This window comes from Sus scrofa, chromosome 15, assembly GCF_054392235.1.
Source record: "Sus scrofa isolate SSC_HxYL_T2T_F1_AM1 chromosome 15, Sscrofa_HxYL_maternal_Yorkshire_Landrace_v2.0, whole genome shotgun sequence".
In the NCBI taxonomy this organism is placed as follows: domain Eukaryota; kingdom Metazoa; phylum Chordata; class Mammalia; order Artiodactyla; family Suidae; genus Sus; species Sus scrofa.
In genome coordinates, this window is record NC_139397.1 from 107,678,380 (window position 1) to 107,698,826 (window position 20,447).

Genomic DNA, 20,447 nt, shown 5'->3' on the forward strand with positions numbered 1-20,447 from the left:
GAGTTCTGTGTCTCAGCAGAAACAAATCTGACTAGTATCCATGAGGACACAGGTTTGATCCTTGGTCTCACTCAGTGGGTTAAAGACCTGGAGTTGCCATGAGCTGTGGTGTAGGTTGCAGACGTGGCTCAGATCTGGCGTTGCTGTGGCTGTGGCATATGCTGGCAGCTGAAGATCTGATTCGACCCCTAGCCTGAGGACTTCCATATGCTGCAGCTGTGGCCATAAAAACAAACAAACGAACAAACAAACAAACAAAAAAACGCCTTTGGAGATGCAAGGATCTTAAGCAAGACACCTAAAGATTTAATGATATATTAGAGAAAAATATTTAACAATATGCACTGTTGTGTAGCTGTTACACTTCAGCAGCTCACAGGGTCTGAGAAACTCTCTTATTATGCGTGATGTCAATCCTTCCTCTGAACTCTTCACTTTGCTTGTATAATGTATGGTGGTCATTGTACTTTTGGCCTCTTCCAAAGCACACAGAGTTTGAACTTTTTATATGATTTCAGTATTTCATTAGGTGTCAACTTGAGATGTGTGCATATCTAGAGCACAGTAACTAAATACAGCTGCCTCTTTGGGAATTATGACATATTCTTCTTGTCTGGAGCCAAGAGAAATGGCTGCAAAGTAACAGAGTGGCTTTCAGGGGGGAAAACCAGAAAAGACAGAGCCTTCCTTCTGCAGAAAGGAGAAAGAAACATCCACATTCTTGGTCAGTTTTCACTCTTCTTTGAGCTAGTTTACCATGTCACAGACGTCCACCTCACAGAGGTTGTTTAAGAATGAAAAATAGAAATTGAGCCTTTCAAGAAGTGGAATGACTTTACATTTTTCTGTCTTGTTTATACAAATTGGTAAAACTGAAACCCTTACTTTCAAAAATAATACAAACTGCAAGGTATCAAAACATTCTGTCACTTTATCTTATCATTCCTGGCATTGAGTCTCCTTGCTTTTTTAGTGTCTTTGGGAGAAATGTTATCCTAAGTGAGTGGAGTTTCCAAGTCAGCAAAACATTCTTTCAAGCACAAAACTTTTTCATCATTTTAAAACATTTGGATCCTAGAACTCTTTCTAAAATTCATTGTTCTCTGTTTAATAAGACAGCAAATATTGAAGTAATATATATGGAAAATAATTTATTAAATTATCCTTTTATTTATTTTATTTTTTTACTTGTTATTTCCCCAATATAATTTTTTTCTACTGTACAGCATGGTGATCCAGTTACACATACATGCACACATCCTATTTTCTCACATTATCATGCTCCATCATAATCTAATATTTATTTTATTTTATGGTGGCTTGTGTTCTCCTTTTCAGCTTCTCCATTATCTCCTTCCTCTCTTTTCCTCCTTCCCTCTTAACAACTCTTCTCTACTTGTTCTCTCCTTTCCTTCCTCTCTTTTCTCTCTCTCTTTTTTTTCTTTCCTTTCTTTCTTTCTTTTTTCTTTTTTTTTTTTTTGTTGTTGTTTTTTACGACCACACCTGTGGTATATGCTTACAGCAATGCTGGATCCTTAGCCCACTGAGCGAGGCCAGGGATCAAACCCACAATCTCAGGGTTACCGGTAGGGTTCATTTCCGCTGGGCCACAATGGAAACGCCTCTCTTTTCTTTTTACTCCTCCTTTCCTCTTTCTTGTTCTGTCTCTTCCCACCATTCATGACTTTTTTCTTCTCTCTATCTTTCCATCTTTCCCTCCACCTCCCACCATGGAGTGATTAGGTCTTTCTTCAAGTGTCTCCCCACTACTCGATCTTTGCTTTGATCTCCTTCCTTATCTCCATCAGTCCCTGTTCATTCTACCTCAGGGACACTGTGACTTTAACCCCTGGTGGTGATTTCTCTAAGAATCACAAGTTGCTACTTTGGGAGCTGGGAGTGGATGGAAGTGGGTGGAGGGAGGGAGAGGACAGGAAGAGTAGCATGGGGAAATGTGGAGAGCGAGTCGACTCCAGGTAGCTGCCTTGAGGCTGCTCACTGAGTATCTAGCTCTCCCAAGCCCTGGCCGTTGAGTTTTGTCTCCGGGAAACTTGATCCTAGACTAGCCTTCTAAGTCCCAGTGTCCAGAAGGGAGTCTGGCTCTTTGTTAGCCCACAACAAATGGTGTTTGAGTGAATTCCATCCTCAGAAGGAATGGCTTTTATCCCTAAAGAAAAGGTTGGTAGTGGGATAAGCTTTAGGAGAAGGTTGGTAATAGGTGCAGATTGCAGTTAGGGTTGAGTTAGATTGAGTGTTTGTATCAGGATAGGATTAGATTTAAGATCTGCTTGAGGATTAATCACTTACTGGCTCATCTATCCATCAGATATTCACTGAAACCTTCCCTACTCTGTGCCCTGTACTGGTTGCTGGCACCCCAAAGATGAATAAGCTTGCCTCTGCCCTCAAGGAGAGACAAATAACTTTGACCAAATGTAACAGGTGCCACATTTATGTGTAGAGGACCAAAAAAGGAAGCAATTGTTTCTACCTGATGAAGTGGTTAGGTGAATATTTTCCTGTTAGGGATATTTCTTCATTTGTTATGAAGTTGTATAACAGTAATTTTGAGTAAGTTTCTTTATTCTTCAAGAAATTTGGGTTCAACAATGCATAATTTATTCATCATATATTTTATTACTATTATTTTTATTATTTTGCTTTTTAGGGCTGCACCTGCGGCATATGAAAGTTTCCAGGCTAAGGGTCGAATCAGAGCTGCAGCTTTCAGCCTAGGCCACAGCAGCCACAGCAATGTGGGATTTGAGTTTCATCTGTGTAGGTCACACAGCTCACTGCAACACCAGATCCTTAATCCACTGAGTGAGGTCAGGGATCGAGCCCACGTCCTCATTTATACTTGTCCAGTTTGTTACCACTGAGCCACCGTGAGAACTCCTCTTTTATTTTTTATTATGAGCTTTCTATTATGTAAAAAGAAAGAAAGACATATTTCTGCCCTCATGGAGCTTACAGTCTAGTGGAAATAAAAACAATAATCATTTTGTACTTATTCACAGGTCAGAAACTCTAATATCTTAGCAATTAGTGTCAACTTTACCTCATAAATGAGAAGAGGATGCATTTCTATCTGCAAATTGCATTAAATAGCAGCTTCCTTAATTTTTTCTTCCTTTCTTCTTTCTCTTCTTTCTTGCCTTTTTTGCCTTCCTTTCTTCACCCCAGAATGAAAGAATAAAATATACATATTTTGGACAATATCTGCAGGAAATTGGTGATTTATCATCTTCATTATCATTTTACTAATAAAAATGGTTTCTGCTTATCAAGCACACAGTTTATTCCAGGCACTGTTTTAAGCACATGCCATATCTAATTATAGAAATGTTACAGTGTGAACATAGGCTTATTAGACTTCATAAAAAACACATGATATACATAAAAACAAAGACAACACTGCACATAATCAACAGTTTATGGGGGAAGTGGGAAGGGTGAAGGCTGAATTTAAACAGGATCCACTGGAATGACCGAGGCAGTATTTTAGAAAAGAAAAAAAAGTTTTAACCCCCAATTTTTAAAACTAGAACAGCAAATATAATCCCAAGCACAGTTTTGAGATTATTTATTTATTTATTTATTTTGCTCTTTAGCGATGCACTTGTGGCATTTAGAGGTTCCCAGGTTAGGGGTCCAATCAGAGCTACAGCAGCCGGCCTACACCACAGCCACAGCAATGCAGGATCCAAGCCGAATCTGCAACCTACACTACAGTTCATGGCAACGCCAGATCCTTAACCCACTGAGTGAAGCCAGGGATCGAACTCACAACCTAATAGTTCCTAGTTGGATTTCTTTCTGCTGCGCTACAATGGGAACTCTGAGATTATTTATTTTATACATAACCTGTAGGACATACATTCTTGGTAAATTACACATAGTAAAATGTTGAGTTCTGTTCTAGCAAGCACTTAACTTCCTGGGTGATGATTTTGACCCTGTGCAAGCTTTGGTTTTAGGTTTTGTTGGTTGATCTATTCCAGGTTTTAGGCTTTGTTGGTTGAGCTATTCCAGGTTTGCCATCTCCTGTCCTGCTGGGCATAGCACTTGCTCTTAGGGCATGATTCTGGGAGTAAGGATGTGGCCTTTTTGCCTCAACTGAAGGCCTAGTAATTTTTCTGCCAAGTCTCTTCACTCTGTCCATGCCCAGGTTCCAAGTTCTTCCCTGCATCATGCAACCTCTGAAATCTGTTCAGCCCTCAGCCTACTGGTAGCTGTGAGGATGGTCTCCGGGAATCTCACTCTGTGAATCTGCAGCTCAGGAGTTGGCCAAGAACCAGAGGAAATTTTTGTGCAGTTTTTATGGTTCTTTCCCTGTGGATCCTCCCTCTCTAGAACTCCCCCCCAAAGTCCAGCTGTGCTGGCAGCCTCAAGTGGTGATCTCAGTTCACTTCCAGAAAGAAGACTGCTCTCTGCTTGGACTCCTTTTCTCTGATTGGATTGGACTGTAAAACTACCTCAAGTATGTTGTATGCTATCCGGAGTCAAGGATCTCAGACTCATCATCTTTATTTTAAAAGCAAGATGTAAGTTTAAAACCCAAACATTTTAAGTCAAAAATTTGAGAGTAAGAAACAATATGAGGGACATAAACATTTGGATTTTAGGCAATGAGACTCCAGTAATCACTTGGTGGTTTTATCAGAATTAAAAAATGTAACAGACTGAATTTGCCCATTATGAGTCTCGACCATTTTATCATGGATAGTAAAGATTTTAATACAAAAATTTGGGAAAGGATATAGAATTTAAGTCCTTAAACTCATGAATCCCATGATGAAAAACTCATCATTTTTCATGCTGAGACTACTTTCCTGAATGTTTTTTTAAGATGACTGACACACAGACAGAACAGTTGATGTGATTTGATTTCAGTCTGTTTCTCTCTGATATGCACCTGTGACTAATACTCTGAGTAATAGTCTTGGTTGTCTGAAATTTAAAGTGTTTTGGGGGATTTTAAGAAATACTAGAATGATACAGATGTCAGATTAATGCACTACTTCATATGGTGAATAACTTAAAAAATAATGTTAACCTAATACACTGGATGACTTCTGTTGACAGTATTCTAAATGAATAAAAATGAAAGTGCTAATTGATGTTGTACAATTTATTTTTGACTGTTTCTGTAGTTTACATAAGAATGATAATTTTTACCTTTGGCACTTTAATACCATTTTAAGCATAGAATTATACATTGATTTTTATTCAAAAACTCAAGTTTTTATTTTGCTGGAGATAGGTGTTATGAAATAGCAACCATTAAAAACACTTAGGAATTTTTTAATATTTAATATTAATTTAATAAGTTTCATGGGAACAGTTTTAGTTGCTTTGGACATATTCTTGTGATCATGAAAAGCTGCTTTCTCTTTCTCTCTTATTTTCTTCATTTCAGAAACAGCTGGGATTTTGAAGTTTAGAAAGTGTGCAGCAAATCTCAGTTCTGGTTAAAAATGTCTTGGAGAATCTCTATATAGTGGGAAATGAGAAACAGATCACTTTCAATGTATTTTATCCCACCACCTATTTTAATAAGATAGTTATTCATTAGTAGCTGGTTGACAAAGGTGATGACATTTGGTTCTCTCAATTTTTAGTTTAAAAGATTATACAGGTAAAATTCATTTTAAGCCCTTATTATGCACACAGCTGTGTTATTGTTCATAAGTCAATGGATTTTTAAGTAGGTTTAACTAACAGAAGCAGTTGTAAGATGCAAAATATTGAAGCTGAGACTCAAAATGGAAACTATTACAGCATAGGGAGCAGAACTAAATTTCAAAGGATTGGAGATCTGCCAAGGCTCTTTTGAAAACTAAAGTCCCACATACCTATGGCTCCCATGGCAACAGACACAGGAAAAAATAAAAAGAGGTTCAGTGACTATCACATGCAGAGACAAGCTGTCCCACAAAAGCAGAACTGAAGGAAAGAGTGGGTCACAATATTACTCTTCGTTTTGGAAGTAATCAGTAAAAAGGGAAGTCAATGATTTCCATTTCCTATAAAATCTAAAATGTCTTAAACACCTTAGCTCATCTTGGTGAGAGCCACATTAAATAATTTTTTTTTGGTGTTTCTATCTCTCTTGATTTTTGTCACCTCAGAATGTTAATCTTTAACTATAGACGGGATCATTCCAATAACCTGTTATTCAAACATAGCAAATGTAAACATTTGTGAGAAGGTGGCAAGATTTTCTTGACTCCTGGTGCATCTTGGAACTCAAGCATGGTCCCTATATATAGGGAGCATTCAGTAAATATTGTTATTGGTATTCATTCTATTTCATATGTTTTTCCATCATTTAAGAAAGATATAATATCTGCTTGACATAATGATAATAAGCCTATTATGTCAACTAGTTTTTGTGATATAGCAAACTATCCCAAAACATAGTGGCTTAAAACAACATTTGTTTAGTTCAGGATTCTGTAGTTATCAGTTTTGGTGGGACTGGCCAGTTGTGCTAACCTGGACCAGGCCTGGTCCTAGCTAAGATTTTTCATTATGTCTGTAATTGGTTGCCAGGTTAGCTAGGAGTTTGTTTGGCCCAAAACAGTTAGATAGAGTTCCTGTTGTGCCTCAGTGGGTTAAGAACCCGACATAGGGTTCATGAGGATGCAGGTCAATCCCTGGCCTCACTCAGTGGATTAAGGATCTGGTGTTGCTTCAAGCTGCAGCATAGCCCTCAGCCGCAGCTCTGATTTGATCTCTAGCCCAGGAACTTCCACATGCTTCAGGTGTGGTAATAAAAAGAAAAAAAAAAAAAGGTTAGATACTATAAATTGTGCTTAAAAGGTCAATGGTTCATGATTGATTCTTGCTACCTCCTGAAATATATTTTATTTTATTTTATTATTATTATTATTTTTTGTCTTTTTGCCTTTTCTAGGGCCACTCCCGCAGCATATGGAGGTTGCCAGGCTAGGGGTCTAATCGGAACTGTAGTCACCAGCTTAAGCCAGAGCCACAGCAACGTGGGATCCGAGCCGCTTCTGCAACCTACACCTCAGCTCACGGTAGCGCCGGATCCTTAACCCACTGAGCAAGGCCAGGGATTGAACCTGCAACCTCATGGTTCCTAGTCAGATTCGTTAATCACTGTGCTACGACAGGAACTCCATTGAAATATATTTTAGAAAACTATAAATTTAACCAATAGCTTCCAAATTTGTTTTTACCAATCCTATATTCTAGTATAGAGCTGACTGATTTTCAGGTTGTCAGCCCTTTGGGGGAACTGTAGTGATGCCTACAGATATTTAAATTAGATAACCCTCTAATTTGGGGAGCGATATTTACAGCTGACAGGCCAAATCTAGCCCACCATCTACTTTTGTAAATAAAGTTTTATCGAAACACAAATTAGATAACCCTCTAATTTGGGGAGCGATATTTACAGCTGACAGGCCAAATCTAGCCCACCATCTACTTTTGTAAATAAAGTTTTATCGAAACACAAACATAATCATTTAAAAATATATTATCTCCTACAACTTCCATGCTACAATGGCAGAATTGTCACAGCTCAAATGTTGGTTTCCTAAAGAGGCTTTCCCTAAAAATTCATCTAAAGAAAAAAATCTTAACCTATTTTGTTATTCACTTCCTGAACATGTGGACTATTTTCCATCACTGTACTTATCAAAACTTGCACTTTTACATTTATTTGTTTGTACACCTGTTTATTATCTGTGTTCCTCAAGATAACCTCATGAGGGCAAAAATAATGTCTACCTCATTCATAATTTCTAACAAAGTACCTGGCTCATAGTAGATGTTCAACAAATGCTCATTGAATAATGGAGAAATAAATTGCCAAATGGGATTTCAAAAACTATTGTTTATATATTAATAAAATTATAGGACTTTTCTGCAATGTTTAGACATCTCACATTTACCAAGAGCTACTTTTAAAGAGCAACATTTAAGCATGTGTGTGTGTAATAAGGCATATAATATATGTAATATAATACATATAATATATATGTGTAACACACACAATATTTCATTGCTCTCAAGTACTCCTTTCTGAGCACAAAATTCCCTCTCTAACCATTAACCATCCATCCATCCATCCAAACTCATCCATTTGTCCTTTTACTATTGTAATTACCAACCCAATGTTTTTCCAATTTAAAATCTAATGACTACAAGGAAATTTTCAAAATCATTGGTAATTTTAAAAACTAGGATCTTTTAAAGGTTCCCTCGTATTAAAAATCGAGTCCAAATTCTCTAGCATGTCATTCCAGTTGACCCAACTTCAGGTTCCCTTATATGGCAAATCCTATATGCACCCTGTTTTAAACTTCTATTCATAATACTTCTCAGTATGATTCCCATCAGTTAATATAATTTTATTATCAGTATTAATTCAGTTAACATCTTGTCACAAATATGTGATGCAAGCAACTCTACTACTCTGTATAATAGGGGGAATTATTTGTTAGTTAATTGCACTTACTGTTGAACTTATACTAAAAATTCATTTATATGTATAACTCACTAAGAAAAGGTGCATTTTCCTTAATATGCTATAATAATAAACATTTTTACTTGTGATATAGGCATCTTATTTCGGAATAGACTGGGAAGATAGTCTTAAGTAAGCTCTGTGTGTTTGGATTTTTAAGGTCAGTTTAGAAATAAATTTAAAACATAGGTTGATGTGTTTCTAGAAAAAAAAAAGCAGCTGTGGAGCATTTCAAGTATTTGATGTGTTTAGTGTCTAAGTGCTAACAATGCCCTTTTTGGAACAAGTGGGGGTGATAATCTTGGAGAGGTTTCAATGGGTACCACACCATTCGTCCCCATTCTTTTCATGTTATAAATCAAAGGGATTAACTGGATCATTTGTGCCTATTTGTAAACCTGCACATTTATGGTTAATTCTTTGAGCATAAGAATTAAAATTTCAAAGTAAAAGCAAAACTTCTTGAGATGGAATCACAATCACAATGTGGATAAAATGCATGCAGAATTTTGGGATTAAAAAAAAAAAGGTGACACCTCAGAGTTCCATGCAGTTTCTCTTTCTTTTGCTTTCCCTTTAGCAGAAAAGACTTTCAGTTCCCTCCAGTTCAGTCTTTTTTCTCCTTTTCCATCTTTTGATCCATTGCCAGTCTCCCTGTCTAAAGCTGGGCTGAGGGAAGGCAGACTGAAAGCCTTGGCTGCAATTAATGCAGCAATGATATTCTGGACTGGGCATTGGATTTGGAATCAGAGACGTAGACTCGCATTCCAGTTCAGTAACTCACAACCTGGGTGATCCTGACCACATTTTGAGCCTGTTGTCTCCCTTCCCTCACAAGGTAGTTTTCAGAATCAAATTAAAAACTGTACCTGAGGGGAGTTCCCTGCTGGCTCAGCAGCTTAAAGATTGGCACTGTCATGGCTGTGGCTCAGGTGGCTGCTGTAGCACAGGTTTGATTCTTGTCCCAGGAGCTTCTGCATGCCATAGGCACTGCAAAAAAAAAAAAAGTGAGAATCCCCAGACACCCATCTATCATTAGTCTGTCACAAGTCCTTTCTCACAGGACCTGTCTGATTTTTGGCTTTTCTCTGCTTACAACATACATGAGAAATTTTGAAAGTAGATTTGGAACTTCAGCATTCCATTTCCTTCCTAGTGTCAAACGTTCCAGTGTTCCAGAATATTTATTGAATATCCTGAAGAAATAAATTAGTCAGTCATTATATTGTTTCTTAATAGCTGAGTATTGAGTTGTGTAGACAGTTAATATCTAGATGACCAATTGCATTTTCTGCTGATCATCAGATATGACCTGTATAATGAGGATGACATCAGAACTTAAAAAAATAAATAAATGAGTAAATGAATAAAAAGACAGTGACAATTAAGTATCCTTCTGAGGTGATATGAAGGCATCTAAAATCACTATTTGACTTACTTTCTTTTAAGAAATCCCATTTTAACTTTAAGTGAAGCAGAAAAATTCTATATCAGAGCTTCTTTACCTGTGAAGAATTTAAACATCTGGTAAGCAAGGGCTTTCATAAGAAACTTAGTGAATGCAATTGGTGTAACAATAAATTATCTTGTTCACAAAATGATTCAATGTTTGTTGAATGAACAAACAGGTGAACGTATATAGTAATGTCTGTCAGGATTATGAAGGCTAGGAAAAAGAAAAATGAAGTTGAAAATTGTATATATTCATAATTTTAGACTCACAACTGAAAAAATGTTTATCACTATTTCACAGTAGTATAATAAAAATTTAATTTGAGAAACAAAAGTTTTTAATCTGATAGTTTACTTGTGGAGTCCAGGAATTTGTAGATAACATGATGGCTGTCTTCTTGAAATTTGGTGCTTTGAAATTTCTAATAAGTCACTTTCTGGCAGATATGCACTATTATCTTGTTCTAAGAATCCACCCAATAATTTACTGAACACTTATTGAACACCTAAAAAGATTAGGTGTTAGATACTATAGTAAGAAAGATGAAGAGGACACTTTATTCTCAGGAATTCATTCAGTAGCTCAGACAGGTGTGTAATTATAGCATAGCATCTTCTCTCAGTTTTAACCTGGTTGACCTGTTTATACCATTCATGTTTCTTTGGAGTTGTCAACTCTTAAGAAAAGCATAGATTCCTAACATGTGTATGCTGCTTTACCCTTGGCTAAACACAATAATTAACTGGTCCTTTAAATGGTTGGAAAACAACACTGTATTTCCTTTAGAAATAAATATGATAAAACCAGAAAAAAACATATTTTTCTAACACAGGCCTTTAGGGTAAATGGCCAGGAAGCAGGTTCTTAATATCTTCTAACAACTAAGAGTTTGTTTATAGATTTCCAGATATATTTGCTTACAGAGTTTGAAAATAGTTGAGATCATGAATGAAATTTTAAAGCTTTAATTACCATGTAATATGTCTTTGAGATCTTTCCTTACTGAGACCTAGAGAAAAGGACATGGTAGAGAGTTGTTCTGATTCTGCACTGGTTCTCTCCCCGGGTGCTACAGCTAAGGATGTAGACATTCAAATAAATCTGAATTTTTCCCATAATTTATTAATAAGCTTTTTGACTAAACATCAAAACAGCATAACTAGATCATACAAATGTTGCAGAAAGAGAGCCTCTGAGAAAAACATTTTGCCATTCAATGCATAATATAATTTACTTAGGTTTTGGTGAGGCAATACCTAAATAACAAAACATCATCCTGAAATATTTTGTTCTTATGAAAATAAGAATTTTTTTCACATGGTAGAAATCATGGAAAAATCAAATAATGTTATAAAGAGAACTCGTGCAGATTGCAAACATCTATGAGAAATAATAATATATGTGTTTTAGGCGATAAAATTAAATTTCAAAAATTAATGCGATATCATGAATGAAAAAATCTTGAATGAGATAAATTTGCTAAATGTTACTTGGCCAGTTTAGATATGAGATCAAAAGTAAGCCCTGTAGAAAAGATAACTATAATTTTCAATGACTGTATTTTCAAAATACTATTTTCATATAGTACTCTGTGTGAACTGATACTATTGAATTCCTAAAAAATGCAAAGGAAAGCAATTTTCTCAGTTGTCGATAATATTAAAAATATCTATTTTTAAATATCTACCTTTAAATTCATTTATAAGTACCAATTAGGCATGATGAATAAATTACATAGAACTTCCCTATGACCCCACAATCCCACTCCTGGGCATATATCCAGACAAAACTCTACTTAAAAGAGACACATGCACCCGCATGTTCATTGCAGCCCTATTCACAATAGCCAGGACATGGAAACAACCCAAATGTCCATCCACAGATGATTGGATTCGGAAGAGGTGGTATATATACACAATGGACTACTACTCAGCCATAAAAAAGAATGCCATAATGCCATTTGCAGCAACATGGATGGAACTAGAGAATCTCATACTGAGTGAAATGAGCCAGAAAGACAAAGACAAATACCATATGATATCACTTCTAACTGGAATCTAATATCCAGCACAAATGACCATCTCCTCAGAAAAGAAAATCATGGACTTGGAAAAAAGACTTGTGGCTACCTGATGGGAGAGGGAGGGAGTGGGAGGGATTGGGAGCTTGGGCTTATCAGACACAACTTAGAATAGATTTACAAGGAGATCCTGCTGAGTAGCATTGAGAACTTCGTCTAGATACTCATGTTGCAACAGAACAAAGGGTGGGGAAAAAAAAAATGTAATGCATACATGTAAGGATAACTTGATCCCCTTGCTGTACAGTGGGAAAATAAAATTAAAAAAAATAATTTTGTAAGCAAAATGATGTAATAACCCAAATTTTATGTACATAGTATTTTTTTTTTTTTTTTTTTTTTTGTCTTTTTGGGCCTATCCCCACTGCATATGGAAGTTCCCAGATTAGGGGCTGAATTGGAGCTGCAGCTGTCAGCCTACACCACAGCCGCAGCAACACCAGATCCGAGCAGTGACTGTGACCTACGCCACAGCTCACAGCAAAGCTGGCTACTTAACCCACTGAGTTGGGCCAGGGATCAAACCCACGTCCTCATGAATACTAGTCAGGGTCATTACTGAGCCACAATGGTAACTCCTGTACATAATATTCTTGAAAGCAAAAAAAAGCATAAAGAACTTTTTAGAAAAACAATAGTATTAATAAAAATATTTTAAATGCATAAAACAAAAAGTGCAGTCTTTGGATAATGTTGCCATTTTTTCACATAAAGAATACTAGAAAAGTAAGTAGAAAGAAAGCTAATTTCTGCTGTGAACCTCACCATCAGCCTATGATATCGGTCTTAGAAAGAAAGACATCTAATGGACAGTTCAGTATTCTGGATACCATATGAATAAATCACTGTTAACTACTGAAAATTTTGCAATTGAAATTATGAACAGAAAGAGAAAAATTATTATGTTTTTTTCTGTAATCTAGCTTGAGTCTTGATGAAATGTTATACTACATGTATAATGATAATTTATCTCATGATTTTTCATACACTTCTGTGGTCCTTGCTGTATATCTAATTTTGCCATTATTACCAAAATTAAAATTTACCGAAAACAGTGTAAACCCCAAAAATATCACAGAAAAGATTGTCAAATCTAGTGACAATATCTGTACTAAATTAGATCAAGTAAACAATCTTAAAGAATTGCATTTTCAATAAAATATTTAACTACTTCATTTCATCCTAGCGATTTTGAGTTGCTAAATGTTATGGTTAAACCTTCTAATTTTTAAATTATTTTTGTATTTTGATTTTTGTTATTCACCCAGATATACCCTGGGGTTGTTATGGAGAACTATATAGTAGCTTCCTTTAGTGACTCTGCTAGAATTATGCCACTTTTTTAACTGCTTTTTTGTGTCATTTCATATAGATGTATTATCAATTATTTAACCATTCCATTCTGATTGATTGTTACCAACTTTTTAAAAAAATAGTAGTGCCCTTAATTTCTGTATATCTACACTCACAGACATTTCTATAGGATATTAACAGAAATAGCATCAATCAAAGAGTATATACAATTTAAAATGATAGAAATTGCCAAAGTATTCTTAAAGGGTGATGAAAACTTTTACTCCCCTCAAAATTGAAAGCGAATGTCCCTTTCCTTACAGTTTGAGAACGCTAGGCATTATAAAGCTATTTAACTCTTGATTTCTTTTTTTTCGTCATAGTAATAATTTTATTTTATTATTTTTTATAATGTGTTTAAATTTTTTTTTCATTATAACTGGTTTACAGTGTTCTGTCAATTTTCTACTGTACAGCATGGTGACCCATTTATACATACATGTATAGATTCTTTTTTCTCACATTATCATGCTCCATCATAAGTGACATAGTTCCCACTGCTACACAGCAGGATCTCATTGCTAATCCATTCCAAAGGCGATAGTCTGCATCTATCAACCCCAAGTTCCCAGTCCATCCTGCTCCCTCCTCCTCCCCCTTGGCAACCTCAATTTATTTATCTTGGTATTAAATGCTTGCAATGAGCACCATTTTACACATTTTTGACAAGTGATTATTTTTTTCTTTGTTGAATTGCCTCATTTTCTGAGTCCAGTTTCCTATTTAATTATCTTTTTTGGGGGAGTATTGATTTCTAGGAGATATTTATAAAATGAAACTAATGTCAATTCCTTGTCCTTTCTACATGGTGAAAATATTTCTGCCAGTCTGTTTTAGATCTATTTCAACTTAATTTATCAAATTTTTTTCTGAAATGAACTAGAAATGTAGTCAAAGCTGTCAATCATTTTTTTTATGACTTCTAGTAAGAAATAGTTTATATAATGTATATTGGATATATGAATTGTGTACGTATATATTCATAATTATATATCAATGAGTTTTAGAGTTTTTAAACATTTAATTATTTAATATCCCAAACCTACAATAATCCAAGATTTTGACTTTCTATACCTCTTAAATATTGCTTTCAATCTAGCCAGTTTACTTCTGAATTTATCTCTGTCTTATGGAAACTTGTTAAATGCACACAATGGCACCACAACAGGCAAAGTACACTGTTTCCTAACAGACTAAAGGCACAAGCTCAATCAGTACATTATCTGCTTTCAAAAGACAACTGGTGACAGTTTAAAAGTGTTTTATCACTGTATGCCATCACCATCCTTCTAATCTCAAGGAAGAGTTTTCTCACTGTTCCCTAACTGCTCATCAGGCCTGTGACACACTGAGGTTTTTCTGCTATGGAAACACCCAATTTGTGTATCAATCAGGAAACACAAAGTTATGCCTGCAGTAATAAAACCACCAAATCCCTCACAAAACTATGGTGTAAAATTGTCTATTTTCTCATACTGTGTATATATCCATTGAGGGTTATATCAGGCAGAAATGATGACTCTCCCTAGATTCTGGAATATTACGCAGTGGCAAAATATTTTACTTTCACTCCTATAGTTTTTCACTCCAGGATCCAGGCTAAAAATAGTCTCTATCTAGAAAAAAAAAGCAAGTTTCTTGGAAGACAGAGGAAAGAAAAATGGAGTTAAAGCTTCTGTTCAGAAGTTGCATACATAATTGTCACAAATGGTTAATTGGTTCAAGCAAGTCACTTGCAATTCCTGGGTTTAATAAAGCAGAAATGTACAATGTTCTGGCAGGGAGAGGAGGAAATTCATGACAATAATAAAAGCAACCTATTTCCTTAAAATTCACCTTTCCCCTCTGTTGTTTCTATTCTCTCTAGGGATTCTTTCTTGGTCTTAAGTCATTTTGCCGTATGTTCTAGGGTATTTGAATTTATCTTCTACATGACTAATTTAGTCTTCAATGGTGTTTAATCTATTATTTTTCTAATCAGTTTAAACATGCAATTAATTCCAATGTACTGATTTCTGTTCTCTTGATTGCTCCAGTTTAGAGCTGTCCAGTCTTGTTTGACCAATGTTATATTCCCATAAATCTATTATGGATGTAGATTTATATTCAAATTTTCCTTTTTATTTCTCACATTATCTTCTTAAATCAATTTCTTTCCTTACTTGATCTTATCTTAAATATTTTATGATATTTTATCCTTCATTTATATTTATTAATGAAAGGCTATGCTGTCAGTATAGGTAGATGATAGTATAGGTAGCTCTCTCTGCAGTCTGTCTCTGGGTCAGACCTCTCTCCTGACTTAGGACTATTTGAAATCTGTGCAAATGTGTGAGGCGTACAGATGGGCAAGATTCACTTTAAGTACAAGAAACAGCATAGAGACTACTTGTTTTCAACTATTACAATAAAGAGAATTTTACTTGGGAAGAGAACATTTTCATGCATATTTTTTCTTTTTGATATCTTCACGTAAGACTTCCAAAATTTTGTGTATTCCTTCAATCTTCAATAAACAAAGGATAGAAAAAATTGAAATTTATTAAGGAAGAAATAAGAGTGAGACATGAATATCTCTGTATTTTAGCTTGGACAACTCAACCCAATAATATGTGGATGAGAATACTAAAACTCCCTGGCTCCTTCACTTATACAGTTAAATGACTACTTACTCATTCTCCCAGAACAGCACGATAATTTATGGGGCTAGACGAAAAATCTGAGTCATTCTGTCATTGTTGGGATAGATAATCCTTTCAGGGCCTAAGCCCAGTAATTTAAATGTATAGTGTTAAATAAATGATGGCTTCTTAACCCCTGTTAACCAAACTCTCATGCATTTCTTTTTCTCTCTTTATGTTTGATATTTAAATATCAAGTTGTTGCATTGGCTTTGTGAGTAAAGAATTTTCAGTGAGGGGTTCGTTGAAAGGAAAGAAAAGGGAAGTAAGAATGCTGGAATGCAATTTATTACAGCAACTGAGATGGTAAAAATGGATGTTCAGACATATAAAAATATCTTTTGATATGTGGCTATGGTTTTGTCTTAGATGGATTTCTTCTGTGGCTCTGACTCAGACTCATGTGCTTCTCAAAATCCCTTTTCAAAGGAGATTATTCTATTTTTCTTTTTATATACCAGATTCTTTTCTCTACCAATGGTCTCTTCCAGCGGTCACTGGCTCCACTCCATTGACAGATTATGTTTCTGTTTCTTCAAACCATTTTACTCCTCTGAGATGTTATGAAAATGTTCTGTTTTCTTCAGTGTTGCACACCCATATGCCTGGAACATAGTAGGCATGTAATTCATTTCATTGAATGAATTAAAAATGCACAAATCAGGCATCTAGTTGTACATGTGGTGATAAGTATTTCCCTAAGTGTGCATTGTTCAGAAGAATTGAATCATAATAATTAAAACCACATCAAGATCCACCACCAAACTCTTTGATGGTGAAGCCATTCTGTCATTCTCACTTAATTATAACAATTCTTGTCATACTGACCTAGACATTTGAGGCACAGATTTTGATAGATTCATGTCTTTTTGATATTTTGGGGGTTGGATCCCATCTTTGTGCATTTTTTTTATATTGAATTTATTATATTTTGCCATATTTTTTATTTGAAGTGTTTGCTTCCATTGTTTATAATTATCAAGTAACCATATCTTAATATTATAATTTTAAGGTGGTTAATATTTAGTAAGTCAATGTTAAAAGTTAAAAGAACTAAGACAAATACATAATTTAAATTTTACTTACCTTCACAATTTATTTTTAAATGATTCACTGTTGTTTTGGTTGTAAAGAACAGAAAAATTCAAAATTCTCTTGGTTATTTGATTTATTAGCTCACCGAGGAAGAAAAAGTAAATAAGTGCAACCAGGTGTTAGACACAGATGTGTATTACTATAGTTAATAATATGTCATGCTTTTCCCCTGAAAAATCTCCTAATACATTATTTTTCGGAATCATAAGTCATTGCAATGCAAACCAAAGATTCTATTTAAAGAGGAAACAATCATAGCTCAATATATAATTAAATCTTTATTTACCTTCTTCGTCTGTTCAGATGTCCACTGGTTGCAGGACATATATTCAGGAACATGTTGGCTTGCATTCATAAGCTTTGATGGACAGAGCCGGAATAATATATGATCAGAGGGTATCAAAGAATTAAAAAAATCACGCTTGAATTGAATTTTAAGAGCTAGGAACATAAAGATGCACATTACATAAGACTAAAGATCTTTGCTCTTGAAGCCAGGCCACCTGGGTTCAAATCCTGGCCCAGTTAGAAACTGGAAAATTCACTTAACCTCTCCATGTCCTAGTTAACTCATCTGTGAAATGGGAACTTTTTTACTTAGGGGTATTCACCGAATTTACACTTGTGTTTTCTTAGTCTGGATGAGATAATAGTGTCATCTCCTGGAGAGGTGTTAATTTACTTAAGGTTCAATCAGTTATTGACAGGAGTGGGATGCCCATGATTGGCTTAGACTATAAGCCAAAGTAAAACCCCAAGGCAAACACTGAGAAAACCACAGAATTTACTAAACTACCTTCAATTCAACAATTAGTAATGGCTAGTATTTGCTGAGTACACAGTATATCCCAGAGAGTACTGTAAGGATTTTTCATTTATACTGTCATTTATTCCTCAGAGCAAAACTGCAATTAGGTATTGTGTCTTCACTTCACGAAAGAAAAAATAAGGCCCAAGAAGGGTGAAATAATTACACCAAGCCACATGGTTTGCTGGTGTCATGGCATACATCTACATTCTTATTCACCGTCAGAGACCATGCTCTTAATCACTAGACAAAGCTATGCTTCTATTACTCGTAGCAATGGAAGGAAGTTAAGTTAGTGAACATTAGGAATGAGAGTTAACTCTTAGACCTTGTCATTTACTGCAGATCTATTTGGTTGAAATCAACAAAACACTAGCACAGTATGATTATGAAGTGAACAAATGCATGGAAAGAAAAGGACACATGTATCATACGGACAGTAGAACTGTCAAGATTTGGCTATCGCCTATGGGGGAAGATATTTGCTGCAGAGGATACAATGCAATTTCTCTCTCTAGGAGATGTCTCCAGTTTGAGAATTTTGATTCCATTTTCATGAGATATTAGGGTGTGGTTTATTGAAAAAAAATATGAATTAGAACATCAGCAATATTCTTAGTATGTAAAAGTACAGAATAACCATGTAATGGTCTTAACAGAAAAAAATGTCTAAAGAAACTTTTTTTGGGGTCAAAAACCTCATTAGATTGAGAGTGCTATTTAATGGTGAATGCATGTAAAATAAGCATTGTGAGAAGAAAGTAGAAGAGTGAAAGATAAAATTATTTCTATGATGATCAAAAATGTAATCCAATCAAATATAAAAACTTGTGTGAAAACTTCAAAAAATTACAATAAATATACTACTGAAATGATGTTCTCTTTCCAATAGATACTATGTGTGTATGTGTGTGTTTACTTATTTTATTAACTAGGAGAAAGGGTATATCTCTTAATACCCAATTGGGCCCTACACATACTTTTATCTATCAATTTCCATGTTTTAGTTTTAAACCGCTGTTACTTTAAATCAAAAATTGGCTGGCCTATATCAGAGTATCCAGAGTATAAAATTTCAGTTTCCTCAGTTTTAGGGCTATTCATTTGGTTTCGCACATGGAAAATGAAGCTGCAAACTTGGGTAAACAAAGCTAGTTGATTTTTAAGGTAATGATAGGACTTGATATAATAGAAATGGGCTCCAGTGTTGATAATTATTGAGCCTCTTTCTTTCATAATTTTTCTATCTGAGAAAAAAGGATTACTCATGTAGAGTCTCATTGCCTTTCACTTTCTGTTGGCTTATCAGTGGTTAGCTGTGGCAGCCAAAAAGATGTTCCACTATCTCCTGTCAAGCTAGAACCTGTCATGAGGAGTGGTTAGTTGAGAGTCTTCAGCTGTGGAATAAATAAATATTTTCATGATTTCAAGATGAAGTCATGCTTTTCCTAGAAAGCACAGACAATATAAGACAGACACTGGCAGAGCATGATGGGAATATGAGTGGCTGGCCATTTCTACACGGTCTAAGTCCTTTCTACCCAATCTTCTTTCCTTAGTTCTCTCTTTTCATAGGCTTCAGATCTATATAATGGCCTGAAGGCTCTTCTTGCTGCCTATTTCTGATCCTGTCACAGGCATTGTCTCCTGTAAAGCAAGTTGCACTTTTAAATCTGTCTTGGTTTCTGCCTTCTGAAGAATTCAACTGGCACATGTCAAAGGTGAACACCTTCTCTTTGTGATGGTGTTCTCACAAGAAGCCAGAGGGATCCTTATCAGTGGGTAGAAATACTAGCAAAACACATTTATATTTGTGAATAAAGATATTAATTAACTCAAATATATTTGAGAGCTTACTATGTTCCACACTATTCTATGCACTTGAAATATATCAGCAAAAAAATAATATAAATAACCAAAAAATCAATATAGAAGAGATATATCGCTCAAAGTGTCCCAAATTTAGCTATTTACTAAAAAAGTACTTTGGCATTGTCAGCTGACCCTATAATCCAATATAAGTACTAAATTTATTAATCATTAAATTTAAAATAAGAATAAAGAATAACTCACAAAAACCAAAACTGAAACTATAGAAGGGCTAGAAGAAAATAGTTGCAAATATGCATCTATTCTCTATGTGGGAAAAGTATTTTTCTAAATATAAAAAAATTGAATTCATTTACTAAGCTGTAAGAACTTCTGCACATCGAAAACATTGCCATGATTTCTAATGCAAGTGGTGAGTACAGTAGTAATACCTTTTGATGTGGAACCACCATATTCTTTCCAATTGTGTTGGAGACATGGAAGAAGGCTGACACTCAGAAGAACAAAAGAGTCTTACAGAAAAATGGTAACTAAATCTACAGAAAAAAACACTCATTGTTTACCCAATTTTACAATTCACAAAAGATACCAGGTAATAAAAATACTAAGCTGAGATGATTCCCAGCTTCCCTGGAGACATA

The 20,447-nt window shown here is 35.1% G+C and overlaps 1 protein-coding gene and 1 long non-coding RNA gene across 6 annotated transcripts in view; one reads left to right on the top strand and one right to left on the bottom strand.

Moving 5' to 3' along the window:
* COL3A1 (collagen type III alpha 1 chain) overlaps positions 1-20,447 on the top strand; it is a 528,757-nt gene that overhangs the window by 250,549 nt on the left and 257,761 nt on the right. The window lies entirely within an intron of this gene.
* Positions 1-20,447, bottom strand: part of LOC102160390 (uncharacterized) — a 101,476-nt gene that overhangs the window by 4,312 nt on the left and 76,717 nt on the right. For 2 of the 5 annotated variants that reach the window (XR_014829370.1, XR_014829367.1), the window contains exons 2-4: positions 17,455-17,526; positions 9,376-9,496; positions 5,364-5,496 (exon numbers count right to left, since the gene is read on the bottom strand). This is a non-coding gene — a long non-coding RNA (uncharacterized LOC102160390). Of the gene's footprint in view, positions 1-3,061; positions 3,176-5,363; positions 5,497-9,375; positions 9,497-9,609; positions 9,703-9,944; positions 10,012-16,531; positions 16,679-17,454; positions 17,527-20,447 lie in introns of those variants that run through there. The other 3 variants (XR_014829369.1, XR_014829368.1, XR_308147.4) reach the window with 3 other exon arrangements.